The 13281-nt window shown below is 37.1% G+C and overlaps 1 pseudogene; it reads left to right on the forward strand.

Annotated features, from left to right (window-relative positions):
• The window catches only part of LOC102837732, a 31976-nt pseudogene extending 18812 nt beyond the window's left edge, over window positions 1-13164 (forward strand).
• The last annotated feature ends 117 nt before the right edge of the window (window positions 13165-13281 follow it).

Here is a 13281-nt window from a genome sequence, read left to right on the forward strand (position 1 = left end):
CACTGCTCCTTTGTTTTTACTTCTTAAAACATTTTAATCAGAAATTTGGTTTAGAGTGACCTAGCCTTATCTAAACTATAAATGAATTAAAGTTGTTATTATATGAGGAAAAACAATATCTGAACATTGTAACTTTTAAAACTATGTCACTTGAATTTGGTTATTCTTTTTGTTAGCTGCCCTTGAGTCAGCTCCGACCATGAAGACCTTATGTATTGTTCTTTAGTGTTTTTTAATCAGTTCTGACCCTTAGCGACCTTGCATAGACTTTCCAAGGAGCGGCTGGTGAATTTGAACCTTGAGGCTCAAACCGACCTTGTGGTCCAATGCTTATCCCACAGCACCACACCAGGACTCCACATTATGTATAGTTCTTATGAAAAGTTGATTAGTCCCACACTAGCCACATGACTTTTGCTATGTTTGAACCAATTAATACAGTTTGAACCCATTAATGTAGAGACTATCTCAATCCATGTCACTGAGAGTCTCACACTTTTGTTGAACTTCTACTTTACCAAGCTTGTCTTAATAATTTATATGATGTCTTGGTGTGGGGCAAATTGTCAAAGCTCTTGACTAATATTTGAAACATTAGAGATTTTTGTTGTTGTTTTTAGGTGCTATCAAGTGGGTACTGACCCATAGCAACCTTATGCACAGCAGAACAAAACACTGCCCGATCATGGGCCAACCTCACTTCTGTTGCCACGCTTGAGTCCATCGATGCTGCCACTTGGCCAATCCATCTCATTGGGGGTCTTCCTCTTTTTCTTTGACCCTCCACCTTACCAAACATGATTTCCTTCTCCAGTGACTGGTCCCTCCTGATAATACGTCCAAAGTATGAGAGACAAAGTTTGACCATCTTGGCCTCCAAGGTGCACTCTGGCTGCACTTCTTCCAAAATAGATCTATTGGTTCTTTTGGCAGCCCATGACACCTTCAATATTCTCCTCCAACACCACAACTCGAAGGCATCAATTCTTCTACGGTCTTCCTTATTCACTGTCCAGCTTTCACATGCATATGAGGTTATTGGAAATACCATGGCTTGGGTCAGGCGCACCTTAGTCCTCAAGCTGACATCTTTGCTCTTCAACACTTTAAAAATGTCTTGTGCAGCAGATTTGCCTAAGGCAATACATCGCTTGATTTCTTGACTGCTGCTTCTGTGAGTGTTGATAGTTAATCCAAGAAGAATGAAGTCCTTGACAACTTCAACCTTTTCTCCATTGATAAGAATGCTATTTATTGGTCCAATGGTGAGTATTTTTGTTTTCTTGACATTGAGATGTAATCCATACCAAAGGCAGTGCTCTTTGATCTTCATCAGTAAATGTTTTAAGTCCTCTTCAATTTCACAAAGCAAGGTTGTATTATCTGCATATCGCAGGTTGTTAATGAGTTTTCCTGCAATCTTGATGCCACATTTTTCTTTATATAACCCAGTTTCTCAGATTATTTGCTCAGCATACAAGTTGAATAAGTATGGTGAAAGAATACAACCTTGTTCCACACCTTTCTTAATTTTAAAACATTCAGTGTTCCCATGCTCTGTTCGAACAACTGCCTCTTAGTCCAGGTACAGATTCCTCATGAGCACTATTAAGTGTTCCGGAATATTCATACTTTACAATGCCGTCCATAGCTTGTCATGATCCACACAATCAAAAACACTTGCATAGTCAATAACACACAGGTAAACGTCTTTCTGAAACTCTCTGCATTCAGACAAGATCCATTGGACATCAGCAATGATATCCCTCATTCCACAGCCTTTTCTGAATCTGGCTTGAACCTCTGGAAGTTCTCTGTCAATGTATGATAGTAGCCGTTCCTTTATTACCTTTAGCAAAACTTTACTTGCATGGGATATCAAAGAGATTTTCCAATGATTTCTGCATTCTGTTGGGTGACATTTCTTTGGAATGGGCACAAATATGGATCTCTTCCAATCAATCGGCCAGATAGTTGTCTTCCAAATTTCTTGGCAGAGATAAGTGATTGCCTCCTGTGCCACCTCACTTTCTTGAAAGATTTCTATTTTTATTCCATCAATTCCCAGTGCCTTGTTCTTTGCCAATTCCTTCAATGCACCTTGGACTTCCTCTTTCAGTATGATTGGCTCTTGATCATATGCTACCTCTTGAAACGGTTGAACCTGAACCATTTCCTTTAGGTACAGTGACTTCGTGTATTTCTTCCATCTTCTCTTGATGCTTTCTGAATCATTCAATCATTTGCCCAGCGAATCGTTCAATAATGAAAGTTGAGGCTTGACATTTTTCTTCAGTTCCCCCAGCTTGAGAACTGCTACTGTGTTCTTCCTTTTCGGTTTTCTGATTCCAGATCTTTGCACATTTTGTTGTAATATTTGGCTTTATCTTCTCGAGCTGATCTTTTTAATTTTCTGTTTAGCTCTTGGACCGCCTCATTTCTTCCATTTGCTTTAGCATCTTTATGCTGGAGAGCAAGTTTCAGTGTCTCCTCTGACATCCATTTTAACCTTTTCCTTCTTTCTTGTCTTCTCAATGATTTTTTGCTTTCTTCATGTATGATGTTTTTGATGTCAGTCCCCTCTAAGGTGCCTTGGAAGAAATGCCTGATGATCTTTTCCCAAAAAAATCAGCCATTGAAAGTCCTAGGGAGCACAGTTCTACTCTGATATACACAGGCAACCAGTAGTAAGAATCGACTCTGTAGCAACTATATTTAATATTGTGAGAGGTTGTAAATATTTTCGGATTTATTTTATTATAGTTGAGAATATGCAGAGCACAACAGACACTGATTTGTCAGTTTCTATGCATACAATTCAGTGCCATTCATTATAGTTTTTGATTTATTCATTATATTCCAAGACTTGTTCTCACCCTTCTTTCTTGAGGTGTTCCTCTCCTGTTGACATAAACTTACCTTCTCCCTAAATTTTCTATTTAACCTTTCAAGTTGCTGAATTACTGTTATTAATCTGATTCAATATAAAGAGTCATCAGAGGAGCATGATGCTCAAGACATACATTTCATTATTATTATTCTTAGTTAAGCTAAACTGTTGTTTGGCTTTAAGAAGACTTCAGTAGATACGTATGGTCTAAGGTTTAATGACTATCTCTGGGCAATAGTTTCAGAAGTTCATCCAGCCTCCATGGCTTCAGAAGGTCTGAAGTCCATGAAAATTTGAAAATATTTCCTTTTGATCAATAACTACTACAGAAATTTTTAATCAAAATGTTCAGCAGTTGCAGCTGGGCACCATCCAGTTCTTCTGGTCTTATGGCAAAAGAGGCAATTAGCCCCACATTGCATTTCTTCCTACTGTTTCTGTCTCTCCTACCTACTGTGTTGCTCCAGGCACATGGCGACCAATTGTAGTATGTTGCATGACCTCTTACAAGGTTTTAAGATCTTAGGATATACACAATGAAATAGGAGGAAGAACTAGAACAAACAAACAAACCCACTGCCATGGATTCCAACTCCTAGTGACCCTATAGAACAGTGCAGAACACCGCCATAGGATTTCCCAAGCTGTAAATCTTTATGGAAATGGATTGTCAGATCTTGCCCCTGCATACAGGCTGTTGTATACAGGTTCACAATGAGTTGGAATCCATTCGATGGCACTTAGCAACAACAAAATTCCAAACAATAACCTTTCAGTTAGCAGCTGATTGCTTTAAGCACTGTACCACCAGGGCATCTTGAAAGTAGAAGCTTTAAATACATTATTAGGTCAATTTAAGTGGGATGAGTTATGAAGCCATGACCCTAAACTTTCAAACTTTGTAACCAAATCTCATGAAATGTTTGGTTGTACATAATTACAGCCTCAGCAATTACTCTTTTCATTTTGTTGTTGAAAATATGTCTATAACATGATTTTTGCCAATTCAACAATGTACAGGTGGACAACTTATTGACTGTACTTACAATGATAGATTTTTTAAAAGTATTCAAGAAATAAAAATACATACTATCAAAGTTAATTATTTTTATTGTTCTATTTTCTACGGCTAGTACAACATAAAAATACTTCCTTAATTTGTATTAAAGCAGATTGAATTTATAAAAGAGTTAATTGTGAAGTATATTACCATGTAAGTATTCTAGTCAATGATCCTAAACTTAATTTTATGATATTTTGATTTCAAAATCTTTCCTTTCTTGGGTTTTTCTGTCAGTAATAGGTAGCTATCAATAAGAAACATTTAAAAAGGATATACAATTTGATCAGTTAATCGATTTTTAGGATCTTTACTTTCATCTTTAATTTTACTTTTTCAAAGATTACCTTCATGTTGTATAAATTTCAGCAGCACATAAAAAGCAATGTGCTGCTTATTTTAAGGACAGTTATTTTAGTATAATAGTGTTAAGGTTTTGTCAATCCAGAATCTAGACCACATGGTATCACTTTGAATCCAATTTAAACAAGTTTGACTAATCTCACCCTGCCTAAAAAAAAAAACTATAAATATTGAACTGTGACTAAAGCTCTTTGTGATGTTCCTGTCTCCTCTTCAACTTCTGGTTCCCCTTCAGTTAATTTGTAACAGCTTTTACATCTGGCAGGTGACTTGATCCATGATCCACAAATAATTCCCAGTTCTTCAAACCCCATTGATTTTTTTCCCTGTCATTAATTATCATTTGTGCTTACTTTTGTTTTCTTTTTTTTTTCCCCAGATATGACCAAACATTTTTAAAATGTGAGCCAATTTCACAATTCCATAATTCTCTTTTATACAGTACATACTTCATTCTTTTTATTTTATAGATAATGGAATCTTGATATAGAAACTGGGTATTAGCTTCAGTGCTCAAAACAAGGAGGGGTGACTTTTGCCCGTTAGGTAGAATATTGAGTAATTTTATCTGGGTTTGCATATGGCAAAAATGAGTAACTGGATATAAGAGAATGTGAGAATGGGCAATGAAAATAAAAAAAAAATTCTGCTTATGTTTTCTGGTAGAATGTATTCTTCTTAAAGCTAGACTATTTGTGAAGGCATTTAGTAAAAATCAAGTTACTACAGTTAAACTTCCTGTCTCACTTTTTGACCATGACCCTAATATGTGGAATTGGTACACTTGATTATTTCATGCTTTGCCCTCATTTATATTATTGCAAGAAATAAAGATGTTAAATTACTACTTTCCTCAAAACTGATTTCCTCAAAGTCCGTTTATAATAAATGTGGGGCATTTACACTTAAGATGAATATTTGCAGAATTCTCCCATACTCACTTGTTAATTCATTTCATCCTTTTTTAAGTTGATGCAACTACTATCCAAATAAGCATGTTGGCTTCCTTTTATAAAATCCTGAGGTCTTAACAGAAGCAAATGTCTGTAATTAGAACTATAGTGCTATGGTGGTGGTGGTAGTTATGTGCTGTGGAGTCAGTTCTGATTCATAGTGACCTTGTATTGGGTTTCCGAGGCTGTAAATCTTTATGGGAGCAGAAAGTTTCATCCTTCTCACACAGAACTGCTGGTAGTTTCAAACTGCTGACCATGAGATTACTATAGATGAATTAATTGTGAAATCTATTAATGAAACTAGTATTAATAAGATTTACTATTTGATTTGAAGAACTGTGCTCCTTTTCCCATTTTTCAGAAGAATGAGTTATTGAATCTGATATGCTCATATAGCTATTTTCCCTAATAATTATACCAATTATTAAGGACACAGGTTTTGCCTAGTGGTCAAAGTATAATTAAAAAGTAAAACCTTTTCATCTTCTTGGTATTCTTTGTGATATGACTGTAGATTTTTGGAGAATGCCTCTCTTGATCTATTTCTAGCAATGAAGGCATCTAGATCAGTAGCCCTTGAAGAACACCCACATTTTTCAAATCATTAAAAGCTCAGTATCAGTGTGGTGAATGCATCCCCTCCTAAAGAACAAAGGGTGAGTGCTGCAGAAAGCACCTGACTGTCACATCATAAGGATGGTGTTGGACTCTGTTCAGGAGGGGAAATAAAAAGATGAAAAAAGGAGGAAAGGTAAATCAATTAAAACACCACCATCAAATTGTAAACCATGACCAACTGATGGATGCATCTATAAAGTTTTGTTTCGTGTTTGTTTGAAATATTTGACATATCATAAAAGGAACATAAAACATCCTAAGCTCAGCTCATCTTTTTTTTTTTTTTTTTAAGGTTTTTATTGTGGATTGAGTGAAAGTTTTCAGGGCACATCATCGGTTTCACATTCAAACATTCATATACCTTGTTTCATTACATTGATTATAATCCCCTCCACATACCATCAGTTAACAGAGTTTCTCTATATCCTCTATTGCTTTTTTGGGGGTTAAAAACTTTGCCTTTTTGGAATTTACAGTCTCGGCTTTTAGGGAAGGTTTTTACATTTATCTGTGGGTATCCAAGGCTCCTGTATGGAATTACTAACCAGCATAACTGAATAATCAGATAAGGGACATTTTGCTATGTCTGCTAGGTGGCTAAAGTCTGATCCTCAGAGCCTATGGTTTGGACGGTCAGCAACGCTTGGGCCCACAGGGACTTGAACTCCTGACCGGGTCTGCATGGTCTGCATTATTATTTGTTTAAGGGACTAAGCTCATCTTTTAAGATATGTAGTTTGGTGACTGCCACATCTTTAAGCTATCTATGTAGGTTGCACTTGCATCATTAAATTTACTGAAAGTGTTGAAGGAAAGAAAATTTGGGGAGCCATAGACATTTGAAGTTTTCAATTTGCACACCTGAATATTTTCAGTGGGTATTGAGGACATACATAATTTCAGTTGCTGATATGCTCATATATGCCTTCAATTAATATTACACATAATTATCATGGGATTGTTTATGTTTTCTCTAGGACTATCTTTTGTTGTTGTTGTTGCTAAGTGCCGTCAAATCGGTTCCGACCCATAGCGACCCTGCATAGGGTTTCCAGGGAGTGACTGGTGAGCTTGAACTGCAGACCTTGCAGTTCAAATAGCTTTGCAGTCTGGCGCATTAACCCACAACACCACACCAGAACTCCAGGTTAGGTTACATCAAATAGTTATGTTCTATATTTCTATTGCTGATTTTCACATTAAAAGATTTCTCTTAACTTTTATTTTTCTGGTCAGATTAGTAATTTACAATCATCCTTAGTTAATACCATTTCTTTGTGGGAATTGTACTAATTATCTAGTACACAGAATATACTAGATAAGTTAACATTTAACGTTTAATGCAGACAATTATAATAAACATTACTGCATAGACAGATAAATAGATAGATAGATGTAGGTATAGATATGTTGTTGTTGTTATGTGCCGTGAAGTCGGTTCTGACTCATAGCGACCCTGTACAGGATTTCCGAGGCTGTAAATCTTTACAGGAGCAGAAAGCCTCATCTTTCTCCCGCGGAACAGCTGGTAGTTTCCAACTGCTGACAGTGAGGTTCGCAGCCCGATTCGTAACCACTTCACTACCAGAGCTCCATATATATAGGCATTTTAAATTAAAATAAAAAAAAATTAAAACCAATCGTAAAATATATTGATCTTTTGGTAGATCTATTTGAAAGATGTTGAAAGATCTGGTACAGATATTTTATAATTTGACATAGAACCTTCTTCTGAATATAAAATAAACCTATTTGACGAAACATACAAAACTTATAAACAAAATAGAAAATGTCTAACACTGAAGTTTTGAGTAAGAGTATTATGAAACTATTCAATAATAACTAATTTACCAAAATAATTACCTTGTAACATGTACAGAAATTGATCTGGTAAAGTCAGTCTTGCATAGTCACATTTATAGTTTATTTCAGTGACTTTCTTTACTTTAGTTCATTTGAAACAATTGATTTGAATGAGGCAAGCCTAAAAGATTTAATGACCCTTTCTTTATCAGAGAATAGGATTTCATAATGTCTTGTCAGGGGTACATTTAATTTATATAGCATTTATTTTCATTTTCATGATTTTTTTATTCTAGAAAGAAACATTACAAAATAAGTAACCTCTTACATTTATTAATGTTAATTTTGAACTATAACCTTATGAACCAGAAATACTTCTAGCACTAAATTTGTGACAGCAGTAAAATAACATGCAAGAATGGTGAAGATAGAAACTTGAGACTTTGAGAATAGAGAAATACAAGCAGACAGCATATGTTTGACAAAAATCCATAGGAATGGGGGTTTCACATTTCACTCAATTCCATTATATTCAATTCAACAAACCTTTGTGAAACATTATACTGTGGGAGATACAAAGTCACCATTTAAAAAATTTACCTCTTGAAGATATTTGAAGGGGGAGGTGCTGGGAAATAGCAGCTCTTTACTACACTGCCCACTGGGACTAAGGAACAGAGAAGCACTTTTACTGTATCTTCTGTTGTACTAATACCTTAGGAAATCTGTTTTGTATCACTACAGCATAGACTAAAACACATGTTTTTATCAGGTGGAGTAGGTGGTTGCTTACCTGGAGTTCCACACTCAATGCCTTTGGGAATAAGGCAAGCAATAAATGTTTGAAGCAGCATGGTGAAAGATAATAAATAGCAAGACTGAAAAATCTGGTATCTCACTTTGACTCCTTCAGTATGTGACTTTTGGCCAAGTAATTTAAACTCTTTAGATTTTAGCTTTCATAAGCTTGTGAGTTTGAAATATGAATATCGATTGCTGGCATTCAACTGTGTTTTGTTTGTTTTTAACCTACAAAATATGCAAATCCATTTGGTTTAATCATGAAAAATGAACTGGTTGAATACAAGTCAAGGTCACATTCAAGATGATCTGTAGATACTTGAACAGATTACATTTGGAGGAAATTTGAGAGAAAATCAGGTTGAAAGATCATTGGACGAGGGTGAATTATGAAAATGAGAGAGAGGAGCCCCTGAGAGAAGAACTGGTGAAAATTGACGATTGGGGTCATGAAAAATGTGGGGTGAACTTTTTAAAATTCTGTTGGACTTATTGACATATCCCAGATCTATCAGTACAAGATTTATATTAAAAAGATAGAGATAATTACATAACAAAAATATAAATTTCTTTGCACTCATTCAAATGAAGAAAAATGTGATTGTAGCAATGTCAAAATATAACATTTGAAAGCAGCGTTAATACGTAGTATTGCGTCCTGGTGTGGCGCTATAGGATACACACTGGATTGCTAATCACAAGGTCAGCAGTTCAAACCCACCAGTCACTCCTCAGAAACCCTATACAGGGTCACTGCGACTTGATGTCACGTAACAACACAAGTACATGAAACCTAATGACTGGGGCAGATCTTTTGAAGAGGAAATACATGTGAGTTCTTATATGTTCCATATTCCATCAAGAGTTTCAAAAACTGCATATTCTAGCAGAATAGAATAATTAATTCAATTTTGTGTAAGAAAGCTCATACATTCCTAAAAATGATATAATCTAAGGTAAAGTAGAGGGTTAATCTAGTGATTATGCTATAGCACCACACCAATGTTTACAATGTTTTTTTTAAAAAACTTCTAATTGCTCCAACTATTTTAAATTCCTATAAATCACCTTATACTTCCTAACTCACAGAACACAACTTTTTAATTAAAATATGTTAATAAGGTAAAGTAATGAATACTCATGAATATAATCCTGGTGTGGCACTGTGAGTTAATGCACCAGACTGCAAAGCCATTTGAACTGCACGGTCGGCAGTTCAAGCTCACCAGATGCTTCTCAGAAACCCTATACAGGTTTCTGACTTATGGGTCGGAACTGACTCAACAGCATTTAGCAACAACAACAATAAATAAAATTAATGTCATAAAGATCATATTTTTTGAGGAAGAAAAATAAACTTTGAAACATAAATTCTTAATGTTAAATGAATCTTTAGGGGTCATCTGGTCTAACAACCTCCCGTTATAATTGAGGAAACTGAATTTGATGATCTATTAGTGCAATTTGTCCATTGATGCCTAGCTCATCAGTAACAAAGTTGAGATTAGAGTCCATTTCTTACAACACCCAGACAGACGCTTCTTATTTGTGGCACTGTGGTTAATGTGCTGGACTGCAAAGTCAGTTTGATCCATAAGGTTGGTGGTTTAATCACATCAGCCACTTCTCAGAAACCCTATACAGGGCTGCTGTGGGTCAGAAATGACTTGATGGCACTTACAGCAGCAACAATAACAAACTGACAAAAACACTTTTGTTGGCTTCTGGTTTGGGGGCAGGTGAAGCAGAGACAGGTAGGAAAAGCTCCTCGGTGGAAGTGTGGAAAAAATATAGAAGGAGTTTTCATGGGAAACAGCAGAGTTTTGGATCTTGTATAAGGCTCCAGGCACCAGTTTCCCGCACCCACCTGTGAAGAAATCTAACTGTGGAATCAAAATTCGGCAATTTCTGAATCAATACAGATGGCCTGGACTGAGAATAGAGGGTGGGGTCACAGCCAAGTGGAGGCAGTGACACAATGCTAGAAAATGCAGAGCTGTGTCTGGAGGGAGACGTATGACCGGTTTTTCATTTTTCATTTATCTTTCCTCTTCTTCCCATCTCACCTTCACTGCCAATCCTGGATGCCTTCAGGCAGGGGCTGGGGGCAGGGGGAGTACACCCTCAAAAGTGTCCAGCATTGTGCCCACAGTGTTCCCATGGCACAGAGAGGTGGTTCCTGAGAGCCCCATTAGTCCTACAGGCTGCTTCTAATGACATCTGCCTCTGGGATCCAGCCCTAAAGTTCACCTGAGTGGAACACTTTATCCCTACCTGAACAGCAAAGGCTACTTACTGGGGAGTTGACTACAGTTTTATTTTTGTTTTTGATTTGTGGCTTTTGTCTCTGCCTTTATATTGTTTCTGTCTTTGGTCCTTTTGGTCTCACTCTTTTCCTGGGGGTGGGAGATTTCTCCCCCACCTCACCCAAGAAGAGACAGCAATTATGCTCATATAGCCAAACTACAAGCATACCCTTTAGTAGGCCACCGTCTGGACAAGAGCCAATACCAGCTGCTAGGCATTACACATGAAAACAAGATAATATCCACCAGGAGATACTCAGTAAGCTGAACAACACAGAAACATACATCCATTTAATTATTAAAAACCCACATAACTACTAAAAATGTCCAAAAGAACACACAAAAGATCTCAAAACATGTCCAAAACCAGAAAAGAGTAACTGAGGCAAATGAGCTGAAGGAAGGCACAGACTTTCAGGTAGAAGAGCACGCTTTGGATCTGCTTGAGAAGGACTTCATAAGAATGACATGAAAACAAATTCAAATGCTCTGATAAGGGGTGAAGGAAAATAAGGAAGAAGTCAGGAAAGTGCTACAGGATCAATCAAACAAGATTGATACAGCATTGGAAACAATTCAAAACCTGCAAAAAGAGGTCCAGATGATTACAAATAAAATATCAGAAATGGACAATACACTGAAATGGCAAAGAAGTAGAATGGAAGAGATGGAAGCCAGAACCAGCAAGATGGAAGATGACAAATCTCTCAAAACTGCTAAGATAGAAGAGCAATCAGAAAAAAGGATTAAAACATCTGAAGAATTTCTGATTCATGCTGGATAACATGAAGAGGAATAACTTAAGAATTATTGGCATTCGAGAACAGGAAGAATCACAGAAGTCCACAGATGAGCTAGTTGAGGAACTACTGTAAGAAAATTCCCCTAGCATCTTGAAGGATAATAAGATTTATGTTCAAGAAGCTGAATGAACCCCAGGAAGGCTAGACCTCAAAAGAAACTTACCAAAAAATATCATAATCAAGCCCTCCAAAATCAAAGACAAGGAGAGAATCCTAAAAGCAGCGAGGGAAAAGAGAAGAGTTACCTACAAAGGCAAGCAAATCAGATTAAGCTCTGACTTCCCATCAGAAACCATGCAGGCAAGAAGGCAATGGGGATATATATATATAAAATCCTAAAAGAAAAAACAAAAACAAAAAAACTGCCAACCAAGAATCTTCTATCCAGCAAAACTGTCAATCAAATACAATGGTGTAATCAAAACATTCCAGGATAGTCTCCTGCCGCCGCCTCCCAGGCATGGCCCAGGGCCTCGCCGCACTATGCAGCAGCACAGCATAGCACCTTGGACTTCAGGCTCAGCACCAAAGCTGATGGCAAGACCATTCTGAAAGGCCTCCAGTCTATTTCCCAGGAGCAGGGAATGACGGAGTCGGTGCATACCTGGCAGGACCATGGCTACTTAGCAACCTACACCCACAAAAACGGCAGCTTTGCCAATTTGAGAATTTACCCCCATGTTGCTGGATCTTCAGAGTTACGACAATGATGTGCGAGGCAACAAAGAAATGGACAGTCTTTTGAACAAAGTGGAAGAAAGAATGAAAGAACTGAGTCAGGATAGTACAAGAGTGAAGCGCTTACCACCTATAGTTCGAGGAGGGACCATTGACAGATATTGGCCCACTGCTGATGGACACTTGGTGGAGTATGACATGAATGAAGTGGTATATGATGAAGATTCACCTTACCAGAACATTAAAATTCTACACTCGAAGCAATTTGGAAATATTCTCATCCTCAGTGGGGATGTCAATTTGTCAGAGAGTGATCTGGCATATACCCGGGCCATCATGGGTAGTGGAAAAGAAGATTACACTAGCAAAAACGTACTGATTGATTCTAGGAGGTGGAGATGGGGGCATATTATGTGAAATAGTCAAACTGAAACCAAAGATGGTCACTATGGTATAGATTGACCAAATGGTGATTGATGGATGTAAGAAATACATGTGAAAAACATGTGGCGAAGTCTTTAAAGGAGAATGCTATCAGGTTCTAATAGAAGACTGCATTCCAGTACTGAAGAGGTACACCAAAGAAGGGAGGAAATTTGATTATGTAATTAATGATTTGACAGCTGTCCCCATCTCTACGTCTCCAGAGGAAGATTCCACATGGGAGTTTCTCAGACTGATTCTTGACCTTTCAATGAAAGTATTGAAACAGGATGGGAAATATTTTACACAGGGGAACTGTGTCAATTTGACAGAAGCCTTGTCGCTCTACGAAGAACAGCTTGGGGGCCTGTATTGTCCTGTGGATTTCTCCAAGGAGATCATCTGTGTCCCTTCATACTTGGAATTGTGGGTATTTTACACTGTGTGGAAGACTAAGCCTTGAAGATGAATGTCACTCATCATAGATGACATCAGAATGAGGCAGGCAATTGACTGTGAATTCCTTAAGGGTTATTATTATTTTTTTAATTAAAAAAAAAAAAAAAAAGCAAATGGAAAA

This window comes from Chrysochloris asiatica, unplaced genomic scaffold, assembly GCF_000296735.1.
Source record: "Chrysochloris asiatica unplaced genomic scaffold, ChrAsi1.0 scaffold00001, whole genome shotgun sequence".
Lineage (NCBI taxonomy): Eukaryota > Metazoa > Chordata > Mammalia > Afrosoricida > Chrysochloridae > Chrysochloris > Chrysochloris asiatica.